The following is an 18,150-nucleotide window of genomic DNA, read 5'->3' as shown; positions in this document are numbered from 1 at the left end:
TCTACCTGCAAGACTATTTAACCCTGAGATTACTAAGTGCACATGTTCTCTTATTTCTACATGTGACTAACAGAACATCAGGAGTACAGACCACCAAGTCCTCCAAGTAAACCAGGTAAATGTTGCAATGGCAGCAGACAGGCTCTGACACAGCTCACTCTACAGTTCATCTCTGGAGGCCAGTTTTCCAAGACAGAAACATGGGGAATTCTATCACCATGGATCATGCAGAACCCTGCCCACTCAAGCCAATAAACTGTAGTCCAGGCACCGGGGGGGGGGGGGGGGGGGGGCTGCAGTATCTACATTTTACATTATGGCAGGGGCCACACAAAGGGAAGCAAACTGCACATAGCCTTGGTGTGTGAACATGCATCAATAAATCTCTCTCCTCCTCTCCCCATCACCAATGAAGCACTTTACAGAAACCTGACCACAGATTTCTGTGAGTGATTTAGACAAGTGGCCCGGGAAAATTCCACACGTGTCCCAAACTCAGGGCTGCAGAAACATAGTGAATGCACATCACCAGGTGCCAGACAGCTGAGGTCCTCAGGGCCAGGACCGATAGGCACAGTTTGATCTCTATACAGACAAAGCAGACAGAACTTGATGGCAGTGCAGGCCGCAGAGCACTTGGACCTCTCAGCCTGCCAGCACAGCATCCTATGCAATTAGCTCTTTAGTGAATGCTTTATGGTGATTTTACACGATATGGGTTATCTGAATTTATCATTGTTCATGCACTTTAATTAGCCTCTAAAAATACAGGGACCCAACCTTCATGCCAATCTTTGTTCACACATTGAATCCATTTTTAACAATGCATTTTTAATTTGCTCTTGAGCATCTACTTATACATCTGTCAGTGCCCGCCTTGTAATTCCAAGCAGAGACCCACTCTGCAGAAAAGAGTAATGGCAGCTACAGTGTTCTGAGCCCCTGAACCCCACTACATGATAGACACACCTCCGCCCTCTGCAAGCCTTGTTCCCTTAGTAATCCTACTGCGCTGCAGACAAGTAAATGTGGAAGCCCAGGAGAAGAGAGGGAAAGAGCAGGCTCATGCTCACATTTGAGAGCCAGGAGCTGCAGTCTGTGCAGGTGATCTGGGAGACCATATCACTTCTCTTGCTCCTCTTGAAGCAGAAACAATCATGCTGCTTGCTTTCATCCCACATGGAAAAACTCTGCTATCCATGGTCCTTAGGAACAAGTAGAGAGCCAGGGCCCAAGATGTGGGTTTAAGGGACACAGCCCACACCTTCCTACCCAGATTAACTTGGGCACATCACTCAACCTCTCAGTTTCCACATTTGGAAAGTGAGGATGACAATAATATCTGTACAGTAAGCATTTGGCAAAGGCTTATGTGAATATTAATTAGGAGTAGTAGCATTTCCTGCTAGAATAAACTCAGCAAAAACTTTAGGCAGCTCCCCAAACTGATATTGCTTAAACCCAATGCATGAATAAAAAAGTCTCCCCTCACCTGCCTGTCTCACCTGCCCCATTATCTCTGGTACTAAGTGAGAACTCACTAACAGTGGGGCCAGGGTGGAATTAAGCATGCCTCCCATAGTCAGCCTCCACAAGGTTCAGAACCTGCTGGGTGACACACATGGTGTTCTTCCAAATCCAGGGACACGTGGTCCCTAAAAGTCAGGGTTATTCCTGTGTATACACTTCATGCAAACCGCTCAACCTTCGAAAGCATTTCTTGACATTTCCCCTTATGGCACTGACTATGGCACAGCTCGACTTTGGGGAACCCATCACCTCCACTAAATGGAGTGTGTGCAGGTCCAGCGAAATGAGACAAATGATAATATTCGCCAAGCATCTCATGTGCATAAAGAGTAATGACCCCACTTTGAGGCATCTGGGTGGGTTAAACATCTGACTCGGCTCGGGTCATGACCTCACAGTTAGTGAGTTCGAGCCCCTCATCGGGCTCCGTGCTGACAGCTCAGGGCCTGGAGCCTGCCTCGGATTCTGTGTCTCCCTCTTTCTCTGCCCCTCCCCTGCTAGTACTCTCTCTCTCTCTCTCTCTCTCTCTCTCTCTCTCTCAAAACTAATTGAACATTAAAAAAGTAACAACCCCAAAAAATCTGTGTCCATGGGACACAGATAATACATGTGCTTTTGTTTCTTCCAGAACATCTAACAAAATTGCTAATGAGGCATACAATACATGCTTTCTAAATATTTATTAAATTTAATTTTAAAATGAGTATTCCCACCTATCCCTAAACACAGAAAGTCTCAACCACAGGGTCAATCCATAAGCTCTGCTAGAAGCTCAAACTGCACACAGGAACAGTCAAATGTAAGTTGTGTGCAGTGTGTGTGCATATGCATGCATGTGTCTGAATGTGTATCAGCAAGTTTGTGTGTGTCTGAAAGTACAGAAGACTGTATGTATGTCTATATATGTGCCTGTACCTTTGTGTGTATCTGAACATATATGAGTGTACATCAGTCTATGTATGTGTCTTTCAGGGGAAGGTAGGAAGAGGGATCTAAACTTTTGATGGCCAGGGAAATACAAATCAAAACCACACTCAGATATCACCTCATGCCAGTCCAAGTGGCCAAAATGAACAAATCAGGAGACTATAGATGCTGGAGAGGATGTGGAGAAATGGGAACCCTCTTGCACTGTTGGTGGGAATGCAAACTGGTGCAGCCACTCTGGAAAACAGTGTGGAGGTTCCTCAAAAAATTAAAAATAGACCTACCCTATGACCCAGCAGTAGCACTGCTAGGAATTTACCCAAGGGATAGAGGAGTACTGATGCATAGGGGCACTTGTACCCCAATGTTTATAGCAGCACTCTCAACAATAGCCAAATTATGGAAAGAGCCTAAATGTCCATCAACTGATGAATGGATAAAGAAATTGTGGTTTATATACACAATGGAGTACTACGTGGCAATGAGAAAGAATGAAATCTGGCCCTTTGTAGCAACGTGGATGGAACTGGAGAGTGTGATGCTAAGTGAAATAAGGCATACAGAGAAAGACAGATACCATATGTGTTCACTCTCATGTGGATCCTGAGAAACTTAACAGGAACCCATGCGGGAGGGGAAGGAAAAAAAAAAAAGAGGTTAGAGTAGGAGAGAGCCAAAGCATAAGAGACTCTTAAAAACTGAGAACAAACTGAGGGTTGATGGGGGGTGGGATGATGGGTGATGGGTATTGAGGAGGACACCTGTTGGGATGAGGACTGGGTGTTGTATGGAAACCAACAGTAAATTGGCAGTAAATTTCATATATTTAAAAATAAATAAATAAATAGATAAATAAATAATAAAAATTAAAAAATAAATAAAAATAAACTTTTGATGGCAACATTTGCAGGCGTAGATTTAAATGATTCTATTAACCACAATACACTCGATATAGATCAATAAATAATTTGTAAAGATTTCAAAGGTTAATAGCAAAAAGAGAGGCACAGGTAGGTAATAGAGAAAATTGGGAGCCCTTACTATAATATTAATTTAATTTATGTTTGGCAATTAAGTTTACTAAATGATAGGTAAGTGGAGTTAGGCAGATGGAGGGATGGGGTGCTGATGTAAAGTTTGAGTGCTGTCCCCATATTTTGTCTCACTTTTCTTCCTCACAGTATGAGAGGTGTTATGCTCACTCACATAAGTTCATAACATGCCCAAGGTTAAGAGCCGGAAGCGGCAGGGGCGAGGCACAGTTCCAGCAGACTGGCCCAGGGCAAGGTGGCTCTCAAAGAAATCAAGTCCTGGTTGGAAAATTAAGATCAGCTGGGATCAGACACAAAGGCTCTAAGTGTTTCCAGCATAAAAGAGCTCAGAGACACTCAATAGGGGATGCAGAACTGAGGAATACGGGAACAAAGGCACAAAGGCGGAGCAAGTACCAGGATTGTGAGCCTCTACAGACAAGCAGACTAGATGCTCCCAGCAAAATGGAGAGCAGGCAAACCAGCAGCCAGCACTGCTGCTCCAGATAAGTCAGATGACAGTGCTAATTTGGACCTAACGGGGGCTCTAAGTGTTTAACAGCTGAAATTAAGGGGACAAGGGGTCAGAGCTGAGAGCAAGGGCACACAAAACTGTTAGATGATATTAAAATAAACTACTTGGAAATTACTTTTAGTAAAGTGAATAAAACAATACACCTTTGGCACTTAATTCTTATTCTTCTACATACTTCAAAGACTGCATAATATTCCATGATTACCATATCTTACAACATAAAATATTATCAATCTCTGTATTATTGTTCTGAAAAATCCATTTCTTGACAAAATCATTAGTAAGTGCTTGAAGGTAGTTCTCTATATCTGACTCAAGGCTATAAAGCTTTGGCCTTGCTCAATAGTAAATTAAGAGCTGGACCGCGCGCCTTCCTGTTCTTTCGATTCATCACCCAAACACAGCTCCAGGCCTGAAACCAAAACACCAGTAGGAATTAAAACAGCCTATTTAGAGAGCGCGTCCTAAAACCTTAACCCCTTATCTGAAAAGAAATGTGAACTGGTATTGGGGCCACTTGAAATTTCCTTCTCTTGGTACAACTTGAAATACCAGAATTCTAAACAAATTATTTTGATGGAATTTCCTGGATACTTTTAAATAAAGGATTCTAGTAAGTCAACATGTCTGAAGCACTTCTTTGTTTAATAAAACTGTTAAACGTGCATTTTCTTTTTCCTAAAACCCTCAATCTTTTATTATTATTTTAACATTATATGTATTTTATAAGCTGTCTTTAAATCACTTCTGGAAGAAAGCTGAGCATGCAGAAAGAAATAAATAGAATGCAAGCAATACAGGCAGAGGAACACATACCAAACCCTCCTACGGGATCTATTCTCTGATGGAGACCTCAGTCTGAGTTACCTCATCATGACAAAACTAGACTCTGGGGCCTGAGCCTTCTTCCCACAGCAGAGGGTGGCCAGCATAGGCAACACAAACCATTCCAGACAGCCTAACAAGGTCATCCTGTCTCATGCAGGTGGCAGAAGGTATGGATGTAATTCATCCATTCTCTGGAAATCTAGCCTACTCTGTGGTACATGAGAGTCTCTCAGTCATTTATTTATTACAGTAAAATACGGAGATACAGCAGACAGTAGGGTAGTCATCTTTACAACCTTGGCCTCCAGCAGGAGTGGTTATGATGTAGGATGTGTCTAGGAATGTCCCAAAAACCAACCTCCAGAAGGCCTCATCATGAGATGAACTGGGGTGGGGGGAGGGCTGGGGCGGAGGGAGAGTAATGGATATTTTGCTTTTGAAGGAAGAGCACTGCACAGCACCATCTTCAGCGGGGAAACACCAAAGTTTGGAGGGTCAGGCCTGCAACAGCCAGCTGGTCAGTGAGGGGAGAAGCTGTGAGGCTGGCTGACCATCAAGGCCCACAGACAGCAGCTTTTTGCCAAGAAAACCTTGGGCCTGAATTCACCTGCTACTCCCTCTGCACAAATGTTTGTCCCTCAGATATGTCCAAAGACCAACCATGGTAAAATCGATTTAGCCAAGGTTTTTCTCACTCTTTTCAGGTGGGACCTCCACCATCTCAATTCTCAAAGTATCAAAACTTTGCTTTTCATAGCGATGATGCATGTAAAAATCACTGAAGAGTGTGTGGGTCACCGCTGAAGAACATTCTGGCCGAACTCGTGAATCAACAGTGATGGGAAATCACACTATGTCCAGCGTTGAACTTCACATGTCTTTGGGTCCTCATAAACTAGCACTGTGTCATATGAGGTGCCCAACAGGACACAAAACAAAGGAGGAGGGCACCAAGTCTGCTTTAAAAAAGCCAATTCTCTCTTAGACAAAAAGTGTGGAGTAGGCCACAATCTGCCATCATCCCCCAAAGCTGTTGTGTCTCATGTATGCATTCTCCCATTGATCACTGAAGACCTACACGCACTAGGCCCTATGCTGGGCCTTTAAATGTAAGAACACACAGTACAGACTCAGAGTTTATGGTCCATGGGAAGGCAGGCGTGAGCACAGTATATTAGGAAACAATGGTGTGAGCACACATGGACATCCACGCACACACAATGTATACACATGCATAAACACATATGCACACTAACATAGGCGCACACAACTATGACCAAAGTCTGAGCAGAGGGGAGGGAAGGGAAATGCCAGCCCAGGGTGCAGACGTGGCCTTAGAGTGCCTCAGGGGAAGAGGGAAGGTGAAGCAGTGCCTCCCAGGCCTCCCAGTCAGAAGACCCAGAGGAAGGACAGGGGGCAGGGAGTGCAGTGCGAGCCTGGAGAAGGGCAGGGGTGAGGGTGCTGAACCTCCAGCTCACAGCACCTGCCGACCAGGAACTGGTCCTTCAGCAAGCTAGACTATGCGATGCCTTTTGTACGCGAGGCCTTTTGTACATGAGCCCGTGACTCTTTCCAGAGCACATTGACCATGCATGGACACGTCTCCATCACTGAAATGGGTCTGAGTTGGATATTTTTAAACACTTGCCTATTTAACTACTGAGCAATGAGTCTCCATGTGCAAGGCTGTCTGAAACACAGCAAAGCCAAAGAAATATCAATACGCTTGCGAATTCCCTTCCTTGGCCAAACAGGAGCAGCCCCCCACACTGGCACAAGGAGGGCTTGCAGCGCCAGCTGAAGCAAACATAAACACTGCTGCTCCAGAACAGGTCAAGGCCGGCCCTGGGAGGGAACAGCTACAGCCACGGGCTTTCCAGTAAAGAAGCTGGTGCCGCGTGGCGGGGCACACTGCAAAGGGCGTCTGGAGGCCCGCCAGCTATGGATGCGGGCTCCGCTCCTTCCAGGGCCACCAAGGAGAGAGGGAGGACCTGCATCTTGTCCCCAGTCCACGCTGCTCCAGTCTGGGCTTTAAAGGGTGAAGAATGCAGTGTAAAAAAAAAAAAAGAGAGAGCACAGCCTTTCTGAGACTAAAGTCCTCCGGCCGGATGGCTGGCCAAAGCCCCCTTTGGATAACCGCTACTTTCATTTGCTCTAAGACTGTACAATCATTAATACCTGTAATTCATCCTAACTAATCAAAATTCATACTAGTTAATTCACCAGCTAATTAGAATTTAAAAGGGCGCTATGCCATTCAGGCCAGCTCATTTAGGAGCTATTGAAATCCTTATACAAGACGTAGGTGAAAAGGGAGAACGGAGTCTGTTTAAACTTCTAAGTGGTCCCTTCAATACCCTTTGTTCCCTCAAATCCCTCAGCTCAGGAGGCTAATCTCATTGGATTAGCTGCATTAACATTTCCAGTACCCTCTCCCTTCCACCAGGCACCCCCACCAGCAAGCTGGGTCCGAGGACACAAATACTCTATCAAACCCACGGTTACAAGCAAACAGCAACTTTCTACACTCTGTGCAGAAACTGCCACTCATGTGGATCTGCTGGAGAAGGGGCTGGGGCCAGTGGGTTGTGGGCAAGACTGGCCTTCGCAAGCAGTCTGAATCCAGGCTCTATAAATGTGTATTTCCACGCTCTAAACACAGGCAGCCACCACTTCCATAGCACCTGCCGTGTGCAAGCCCCACCCCAGGCATCTCGTTTAGTCTCTCCAGGATTCTAAAAGTAACACACCATTGACTGGTACATATTTCAGCAGAGATTGGAACCCATGTTGGTGGGACTCCACAGCCCACATCCCCCACCCTGCACCAGGCTGCCTCTTGGTTTTGTGTATGTAAATTCCCTGATTGGCACATCTCTCTTGCTCATCCTTCCCTCAACTAACCAGGAACTCTCTGAAATAATCCAACTTATCACAGAAACTCAGCATACAGTGTAAGATATAGAAGTCTTCCTTTGGTGTGAAATTAGCAACCCAAATAAAGAAAGCTTCAGTTCCATCCAAAGGGCTTTGAGAACATTCAAAAAATAAAAGATTGCACAGCATAGGCAATTCCAATATCCTTCCAGGTGAGCAAAGGAATTCCAACAGGAGCTGACACCTGAAGGGCACACAACAGACAGGAGTGTGTTTTTGAGAGCAAAGACAAGGTGCTTCCACCTCATTCTACCATCATCATGGCCAGTCCTTAGAATTCCGCCTCCAGTTCCTACCCTGGAAACTAACAAAGAAAAATCCTAGATCTGGTTTGGTGCTTGGGTGGCAAATACCCCTACAGCTCAAGAAAGGCAGATATTCTGGGTGTTGTTATTTTAAGTTTCTGTGTGCCAGTAGTTCCTGGGGTTTTAGGTGGGTTTTCAGAGCTCATGTTCAATGGGTAAGGACAGAATGGGAACAGCCCCATGCCACTGTCCATGTCCTCCACAATCAGCCCAAGAGCTGTGACTCCTGAGGAAGCAGAGTCTTTGAACTCTTGAGCTACGAGGGGCCCAGAGAGCCACCAGGCTCCATACCAGCCACCATTTGGAGACAAGATCTTAACAGCATGTATGATTGGAATACCACCCAATCACACAAATGAATTAAATGGGTCAAATGAATTAACGCACAGGATGTGCTAGACAGCCATGCTGACATGAAGGGTGTCTCAATGGGGGCACTGAGGCCATAGGTCTTGAGTGTCCATAGTACCTGACCCAAGGCAGTCAAGCAATCCTACCACTGAAAGACTAGATCCTGAGTTGCTCACAGACAATGCTGCTTGGGGGCAGAACTGGGAACAAGAATCCATGTTTCCTGAATGTCTTCCAACTGCTTTTTCCATTAAGTAGAACCACCCTAGTTCCATTTGGTCCTGGGGCTGAGTGAAATTATCACCTTTGTCTCCAAGGCAAGAATGAAACAGCACACTAGCCAGCCATTGTCTACAGGTCCATCATCACAAGCATCTAAGCTAGAAGCTGAGGTGCTAACAGGCCATCCATGATGGTATCATAGAGCCAGGTCCTATCATATCATCAAAGGAAGTGGACAGGACACAACAGGACATGCAGTGACTCAGCCAGTGGTCAGGCTGTGGGGGCAACGCACCTTTGAAGAATTCAGTTCTCTGCTTTTCAAAGCAGACCCTTGCACCGTCTTATCTGATCATCATAATAACCTTACGAGAAAATAAGCATCGCCAATGCCATTTTCCAGATGAGGGAACCAAAACTTAGACTGGCCAAAGAGCACACCCCTATAAGGAGACCAAGAGCAGCAACAACATGGGGTCCCCAGACATCTAGTCCAGGGCCCCGACCACAGTTCTGAGAACACCACCAATTCCAACCGGCTGGCTGCCAACCATCCCTAAGCCAGCATCTCCACCACTATGTTAGCTCCACGAGTCCTCCGGTGATAACTGAAGACCCAAAGACAAAGAGAAAACCTACTACTTTTCTTAATCACTTTGTTTCATCCTCCATAAAATGTAAAACTGAACTTTATTTGCATGCATCATGTCCCCACCATGACCCCAGTGCAGAATGTTAAAACCTCATCTCTAACTGAGATGGGACCATATTGGTTCTAAGCAAGTGCAGGAAGGGAAGGAGGCCATGGTTTCAAGGGGCACAGCAAAGGGAAATGAAAACAATGCCTCTCAAAGAGATGTCAGCATTTATGCAAAAGAAAATTAATTCCAACTGTGATAAAGGTACGATGCTGTATACCCTGTTCAGGAAACATCCCTGCTCCACCAGCAAAGACAGAACCCCTTCAGACTGTCAGCAATGCACCCGTCTCAGAGGTGACAACAGGCAGAGAGGTCAGAGGCTGTGGAAAGCAGTTTAGCATTGTGTCCTGCTATTAGATCAAAGCTAAATGGTGATTGGGGGGGGGGGGCGGAGAAGATGGAATCGTGATTCTATGTGTAATTGTTTCCACATCTAATGAGAAACTCTGCTGTGCGTAGGACTGCCCAGCTTGGCTCAGGGAGCATGTGGTGCCAGATGGAACCACTCTCTGTAGAGAGTAAACCTTACCATCCCCATAGCAACTCCACCCGTGCTTCCAAAATGCTTAAAAAGACACACAAATTGTTTTCCACAATTTTTCAGAAACTGACTTTTTATTCCACGCCCTGAGTAAATCAAGTTCACTGGGAATTTTCTTGTTATATAAATGCTCATTGTAGGAAATATGGAAAAGGTAAAAAGACAGAATTTTTAAAATCATCCATAGCACTATGCTGGAAGGTATCTATTTTTAATGTTCTGGTACATTTCCTTCTGGTTGGTTTTCTGGATGGAGGTGCCTATGTCATTCAAATCAGATTTCTGATGGAGGTAAGACTGAAGCTTGCCCTCAAGAAAAGCCACCGAACCTTGGGCCGGACATGTGCCATTACTGCTCAGGCAGGACTGTAGATGTGTGGTCTGGATGGGATGGGAGAACCTGCAAAGGAAAGACTGACCTGTCCATGGCTGCCCTTCTCATCTGCAGGCCAGCTAGCATGTGACCATATATCACACAAAAAAAAATGCTATACTACTCACCACTATTTGGAATTTGTCTTATTTGGGTTTTTTGCCTTGTTCCACTAGGTACTTAGTTTTCACATCCTTGTTGATTTTAAACCCAAGCAAGAAAATAAAACTCAAGAACACATATCTAATACCAGAATAAAAGCACAGTCAGATGTCTGGAAGATGAGTCAGACTTCCAGGTACCTGTCAACCACTTAGTCTTCTGTGAAAAGATGGAAAAAAGATTCACAGACCACAATTTTCTCTATTTTGAACTTTTCATGATCCCAAGAACAGAAGAAAACCAAGGAACCAAGCTGAGGGGAACCAAGCTTATAATAGAGACACATTGTCTGAAGAAAAAATGTGTACCTACAATGATTTTACTAAAATTAATAAATCTGATGATCTTTTACAGGTTTATCAATTGTCTTGAAACATAAAATAGTATCTACTTCATACATAATTTATACAGCTAGCAAGTCAAATGGAGGAGAGAAGGAAGGCAAGAGCCTGCCTAGAAAACAATTGCTTCTCCTGCCTCCAGCAGGTAGTTGACTTCAGGGAGAAAGAGCAAAACAAAGTGTTAATGCAGGTGAGTAGAAAAACCATAGGAGACAAGGGGTGGAAGGGGTGACCACAATGATGTCACCTGGGATGTGCCAGCCTCATGTGCACCCCTTTCACTCCTGCAGCTGTACTTCAGCCCTTCTGGCAGAACTTTCTGTTTGCACTGAGGTCTGACCTGACCCATGGTAACTGAGGGGAGACACCCAGCACCCACAAGTTGCCCCACCCAGGAGGGAGTGGACAACTCGCCCGACGGCACTGTGTCCCCCTGCTGGCCTGTGCCCTGCCTGAGTTCACCTGCGGTCATGCACTGCAGTCCCAGGGCTGCTGTTGGGCACCTCCCAGAACAAGGAGCAAGGCAACACACCCGCCCTCCCGCACTTACTTTCCAGTGTGGGGGGTAACAACCAGCACCAGTGAACAGACGGAGAAAACGGAACAGCATCCGGGCAGGGCCCAAGGTAAGGCACAGCCTCCTGACGAGGGTCATCAGACTGAGGCCTGAATGAAGCAAGGAACAGATGCATGGCCACCAAGGGGGAGTTTCAGCAGAGCAACCACAAAGGCCTGTGAGGAGGCACCGCAGAGGGAAGGCTGCCAGACCCCAGAGCCCCCAGCAGAGGAGCTACTCAACTGCTGGGCCCTGGCTCACAGTCTGCTGGGCTGAGACTAGACTCCAAAGTTGGAGGGGTTGCAGTCAGGAGACTCTAACCTGAGTGGGGAAGGGACACACTGAGCTGCTAGCAGCCATGCTGCTGACAAGTGAGCAGGTTTGAGGCAGAATTAGAAGACAGAACAAACACGATCTATTGATGGATTGAGGTGAGCTATGGAAAAAAAAAAAAAAAAAAGTCAAGGAGGACTCCAAGATGTGTGACCTGAATCACTAGGCAGACTGGAATATACTGTCACTGAGATGGGACAGTGAAGGGCAGATGGGGGAAACCAAAGGGACAAGGTGGATGGGTGTGCTGGGAATCAGGACATCATTGTTAGACATGGGCTTTAGAGATGCCCATCGGACAATAGAGACATCTGACAGATATGAGTTTGCACTTCAGAGTTTAGGGGTGAGATCCTCTATATATAGTTGACCCTTGAACAAGGCAGGGGGAGGGGTACTTAACCCTGCACAGTTAAAAATCCACCTGTAAGTTGACTCCTCAAAACTTAACTACTGTTCACCAGAAGCCTACTGGTGACAAGAAGCCTGACCAACATAAACCACTGATTAACACATATTCTGTATGTCATATGTACAATACACTGTATTACTAAAATAACTTAAGCTAGAGAAAAGAAAATGTTATTAAGAAAATCACAATGGGGGGGCATGTGGGTGGCTCAGTCAGTTGGCATCTGACTCTTGATTTTTGGATCAGGTCATGATCTCACAGTTCATGAGTTCAAGCCCCTCATGAAGCTCTGTGCTGACAGTGCAGAGTCTGCTTGGGATTTTCTCTCTCTCTTCCCCTGCATGCACGTGTGCTCTCTCTCTCTCTCTCTCTCTCTCTCTCTCTCTCTCTCTCTCTCTCTCTCCAAATAAATAAATAAACTTTAAAAAAAAAAAGAAAAAGAAAATCACAAGGGGGTGCCTGGCTGGCTCAGTCAGTAGAACGTGGGACTCTCAATCTTGGGGTCATGAGTTTGAGTCTCACATTGGGTGCAGAGATTACTTAAATAAACAAATATGTTTTTTTAAAAAAAAAAAAGAACATCAAGAAGAAAATATATTTAATTTATAGTACTGTATGGTATTTATAAAAATAAATAAAAACACATGTAAGTGGACCTGTGCAGGTCAAGCCCATGTTGTTCAAACTGCATAATGAATTTCAATACAGGCAAAAGAATTCTGCCTCTAAGCTTCCCAGATGTGGGTATAAGGTTCCAGGTTTGGAAACCTCCATTGACAGATGAGGGAGAGACACCAATGAACACCTCTGAGAATGACTGTCCTCAGCAGCTTTGCTTGGCAGGCCTCATCATAGAGGTAGGGTGACCAGGCGCTCAGACACATTTGGAGAAGGCTGTCAATAAAACAGCACCAGAGACAGTGGCAAATAAGTGACAGAAAGGTGTATATCAAACAAGAGGGCACTCAGTTCTTCGGCCAGCTTGCAAGAGCAGCTCTTCTATTCTTTGCTGGGTTCTGCCTGCCATACTCCTCTCAACTCTGAGAGCAAGCCAGGAGAGCCCACTGACATCTTGCCATCCTCTCTCAATCAGTGAACAAGCCAATGAATCACGTAACCACTCTATTTTCCAACAGCAGAGAATATATTCAAATGCTATAGGAGACAAGTTCACTTTCTAAGCAACGGAAAGAGCATATCCCATCAGTACCACCCTTCAGGGCACCCATTTTCTGCAGAGGTAGGGCTATTTCATTACAACCTGTCCACATAACTCACCATGTGCAGCTACCAACTGAGCCTCAGTCCTTATTGATCACACAAACTAAATACCCAAGGAGACCAGAAAGCACTTCATTTGCCACCAAAACCATTGAACCATATCTACACCACTGTCAGGGGGTGTCCAAATTAGGAAAAGCCAGCAGACACTCCAGCCTGTGTCTCTATTACCGGCCTAGGACTGCTGAAGCAGGCTTTGAGTGCTTGGACTAGGTAGGCAGTCTCGACACACGGCCTCAGGGAGCGAGAGTTAGACACAGCACTTCTGAGGTCTGTGGAGGAGAGAGAGCAGAAAACTGCAAAGCAAGTGTGAACGGCGGTGTGAATGACTTCCACTTGGACAAGAAGGGGATCAGAATACTTGGCAACCACAGAGGAAGAAGCAGAGCCACACAACAGTAAATAGCTGAGCGGAGAAAAGGGGCCGCTAGAGGTAGAGAGAGGCAAGGGCTGGGCGGAGGTGGCCAGGTGCTGGCCAAGGGCTGAGGCCACAGAACAGTCTTATGTAACCCGGACAAAGGGCCCCGACTCGGAATGAAAACTATTTTGCTAAAAGGAGAGAGACAGAACTGACAGCGACTTGCCTGCACAGCTGAACAAACTGATACCATGACAGAAGCCAAAACCACCTTGAAAAAAAGGAGCGCAGGCTGAGGACAGAGATCCCAAGTGCCCTGGACCCACAGCACACAAGAGGGTGTGCGCCTGCTCCGCTGTTAACAATGGCTGGACACTTTAGATTTGCCAGAACCTTCTACAGCTTTTTAAGTGCCACAAGGAGCTCACCGGTAAGCCTCCCTTTAACGAAGGACAAGAGATGAGAGGAGGCTTCCACATCCACCCAGGCTGCCCATACACTTCAATTCAGTGAGGTCTCTGGTCTGCACAGTCCACCTGAGGAAGGATTGCATGGGTGTTCGGCTGTACTTTTGAATTGGATTTTGAGTGCTTTACCCCACTCTTGAGCACTTGAGTGCTTTAAAATTATGTCGACTGAGTGCCTGCCCAGGAAGCAAGGGGCAAAAGCCTTGGTCCCAGCAACTTCAGAAATACCTCGTTATGTGGCTTGGACAACGACAGGACATCTCTTTCCCGTTAGGTTTTGCACATTAAAATAAACTCCAATCTGAATTCCACATTCAGCTAACGGCCACATTAGAGAAGAGTAAGGAACGAATCCATTAATTACACTTCTATGTACATTTCATTAATTATTTGTTCCTTAAAGCCAAGGAAGCTGAAATTAGATATTGTCTATGAAAAGCTTTAAAAAGTTACAAATGTTTTGCAAATAGAAGGCATTGAAATTACCATATGAAAGGAATAAACCTGGCTTCCTGGTGTGAACTGCATGGAGGATGAAAAGTAAGCATTCTGTGAAATGTGAACAAATATTGAGTATTACAGAACTACAGTCAAGACAGAGTATCCAGTGCAAACAAACAGATTAAGGAAATAAATAGAAAGTAGGTCTCCCAACAGGCTTGTTTTTTCTTCACCGTTACTGGCTGTTGACTCAGTGTTCAGCAAAGATGGGATGAAACACTCCACAGCAGAACTGGTCTTGCCTACCTTAATCCAGCGCCTTGACACAACAAGAACAAAAATGATGATGACAACAGCTAACGTTTATCAGATCCAATAAGGACAGAGCTTCCAACAAACTGGTGTTCACCAAATACCCCTCTGTGTTCCCCTGCGTTGATCCACACCCTTCCAGCAAGCTGTTTTCTTCCTGTCATTGCCCATCTCAGAGGCACATATCAACTGCCATTCTTTTCCCCACAAAATCTGTCCTGAGCCCTTTTGCCCTTCCACCCGTCCCCGACGAGAGCCTCTTCCACCAACACCATCAGCATGGAGTTCCCTCCTACCTGCATGCTGCCTCACCGACTAACACCAACGTGTGTCTGACACACAAAACTCTGGCCATGATGTACAGTCTCTGAAGGCAGGCAGGAAAAGAACCAGTCTTTACTTATCCCTTGCAGCCCCCACAGCCCCCTTGACATATTAATTGAACTTGACCATTTTCATAGATGCACATGGCCTCTAAAACTGTTACCCCACTCAGAGCATGAATAAACAATCTCAATTTCTTGACAATTATTTCTCTGGGTCAACAAAGCATTTATATTAGCATTTCATATTACCTAAACCGGAGCACAAAACCCCCACCCCTCGCCATACTCCAATAGTCATAAACTCAAGAAAAGGTGCCTGCAAAAGTGAGGGCAGCAAAGTGGCAAAATATGGCACATGGATTTTAAGCTGGTGGCACTTAAACACTAACAAATAATTTAGGATTTTCTTCACCAGGCTCACCCCTTCATGGGGTAAGTGCAGTTAGAGTTCTAAATTTCAAGAGCTATATGCATCACTATTAACCTGTGAAATAACCAGCCCCTTGCTTACCCTTACAGCTACTCTCTCTCATCCCTGTTCTGCACACTTGTTCCCACTGCTCACCAGTGGTCCCCCAATTTTCTTAAAATTTTTTATTTTTAAGTAAGCTCTACACCCAACATGGGGCTTGAACTTACAACCCCAAGATCAAGAGTCACATGTTCCACCGACTAAGCCATCCAGGTGCCCCAGTCCCCCAATTTTAAGAACATACTCCTATAAGCAAAAATATACGAGCACACACATGGGTCATGTATATTTATCTATAAATTGACACACACACTTATACACCGAAGTTTGAAGCTCTGGTATTTGCCTTCCAGACCCCAGTGCACATAGCTTTCTCAAAGCCACTGACAGTGAACACTCTCTTCCTGCTTGTCCACCTGGGAAAACTGTGTTCTTTCACCAAGTCTCAGCCCAAAGTCAGCTTCTTCCTGAAGTCCTCCTTGACTGACCAGAGTAGACCTAGATGTCCTCCTTGCTCCTCTGGGATCTTTATACCTCCTCGTGCTGCCAGTACCCTGGCAAGGCCACCACCCGGTGCAGTAACCATTTGGGTACCTGCCTTCCAGCAGTATGGGGATAGAGCCAGTGCCTGGGCATCACAGTGCTCCACAAGAATGTAGAGCAGAGCAAGGGGTAACAGAAGCAAGCTGGCAGAGTTTACTGCCCTTCATACCCAGCCATCTCACTCTCTCCATGTACAAAGACTTAACTGACTTGGGGCTTAAATGGGGTTTCTCAATTTTTTTTTTTTTTTAATGTTTATTCATTTTTGAGAGACAGAGAGACAGATCGCAAGTGGGATAAGGGCAGAGAGCAATGGAGACACAGAATCTGAAGTAAGCTCCAGGCTCTGAGCTGTCAGCACAGAGCCCAATGCAGGACTTGAGCCCACAAACTGTGAGATCATAACCTGAGCAGAAGGCGGACACTTAACCAACTGAGTTACCCAAGCACCCCTGGGGCTTCCCAACTCTTAACTTGAGACCTGATTATAAACTGCCTGCTCTTATTTGCTGGCTGCTTCCTGTACACATAGTCTACAGAGGCAGGAGCTGGGTCTCCATACCAGGCTGGGCAGATGCCTCACAAATCCTTAGCTGACTTAATGACAGCTGCCATTTACTGGGCACTCACCATGGTAGTTCACTGAGCCTCTCCCAACTGGTTTGCATAAGCATTATCTTACTTAATCCTTTTCAAAACCTAAGAGGTGGGCAAATAGTTGTTTTAGAGAAGAGCAAACTGATCTTCCCAAGGTCATGCAGCCTCCCAAGGGTTCAGTCAGACGAGAGCTCAGAAGATATAGCACCCCCCTCATAACACGTCTACTCAGATACTTCCACACACACTGGACAGCAGAGTGTGGACAGCAGAGTGCTGCAGACAGTGTGCTCAGGCCCACGTTTTTGCCCTGACATTGCTTCCTCAGGTGGGCCAAGTGGAACGCCTGCTACATGGCAGATGCCAGAGTGGGAGCCATCCCCTTAGGCACACAAATGTGCCCCAATTTTTAAAACCCAATATATAAACCATGTTATAACAATAAAAGGATGCATTCACATTGCAAAGTAATGCACTAAGAGTTCCATTAAAAATTCCAACTCCATTTAATGTCCCACTGTATCAGAAACAAATATTTTTCTGGATTAAATTTACTAATAATTATGTAGTTATGACTGTATATATATATGGTGTATAATATAATATTTATTATTTTTACATTACTCTTCAGATAAAAAAAAAAATTAAGTCCCAGGACCTACCTCTAGTTTAGAAATAAAGATTCTGAATCTCACATTTAAATATGAATAGGATGAAAGCTAAGTTCTGTAAGGGTACAATATTTATCTTAATAGCTGAAGTAGCAAAAACAAACATTCACCCAAGCCATCCAACTGTAAACATTACCTCTACCTTTAAAATAACGCATGCATTATGTCCAAAAAGGCCCTCTATCCCTCCTAGAAAAAACAGTCTGGCATTTTCTCATTCTGCTGAAGGAACAAGCCAAATGCAGGAAGGTCAAATTAAACAAAAGTCTGTCAGACCCGCACACACCAGCCAACAGCAAACAGGGGGAAAGTACACAAGGTGTATTTTTCAGTCACCCAAAATGCCCTGAGTAAATGTTCCAGCAAACTATTCAATAACATCACTAGCACGCAACTGTCTGGGAGCCTCCCTCCCAAGTGCAGAAAGGGACCAGCACAAGCTGCTCCCCTAAAGATACTGCCTGACCCCTTATGGTCAGACCACCTGTGTGGCCACCAACCAGCCCTGCCACCCACTGGCAGTTTTCTGCATACTCCATCTCCAAGGTCTTGGCACCATCCACACTGCCAGCCATGGCAAGAGTGGGTTTGTACCTA

At 45.4% G+C, this 18,150-nt stretch overlaps 1 protein-coding gene across 4 annotated transcripts in view; it reads right to left on the bottom strand.

Annotated features, from left to right (window-relative positions):
• LDLRAD4 (low density lipoprotein receptor class A domain containing 4) overlaps positions 1–18,150 on the bottom strand; it is a 440,723-nt gene that overhangs the window by 413,339 nt on the left and 9,234 nt on the right. The gene's annotated exons all lie outside the window — the stretch shown is intronic.

Source organism: Lynx canadensis, chromosome D3 (assembly GCF_007474595.2).
Source record: "Lynx canadensis isolate LIC74 chromosome D3, mLynCan4.pri.v2, whole genome shotgun sequence".
In the NCBI taxonomy this organism is placed as follows: Eukaryota; Metazoa; Chordata; class Mammalia; order Carnivora; family Felidae; genus Lynx; species Lynx canadensis.
Note: the sequence above shows the minus strand (reverse complement) of the source record. Positions and strands in the feature narration are given on the sequence as shown.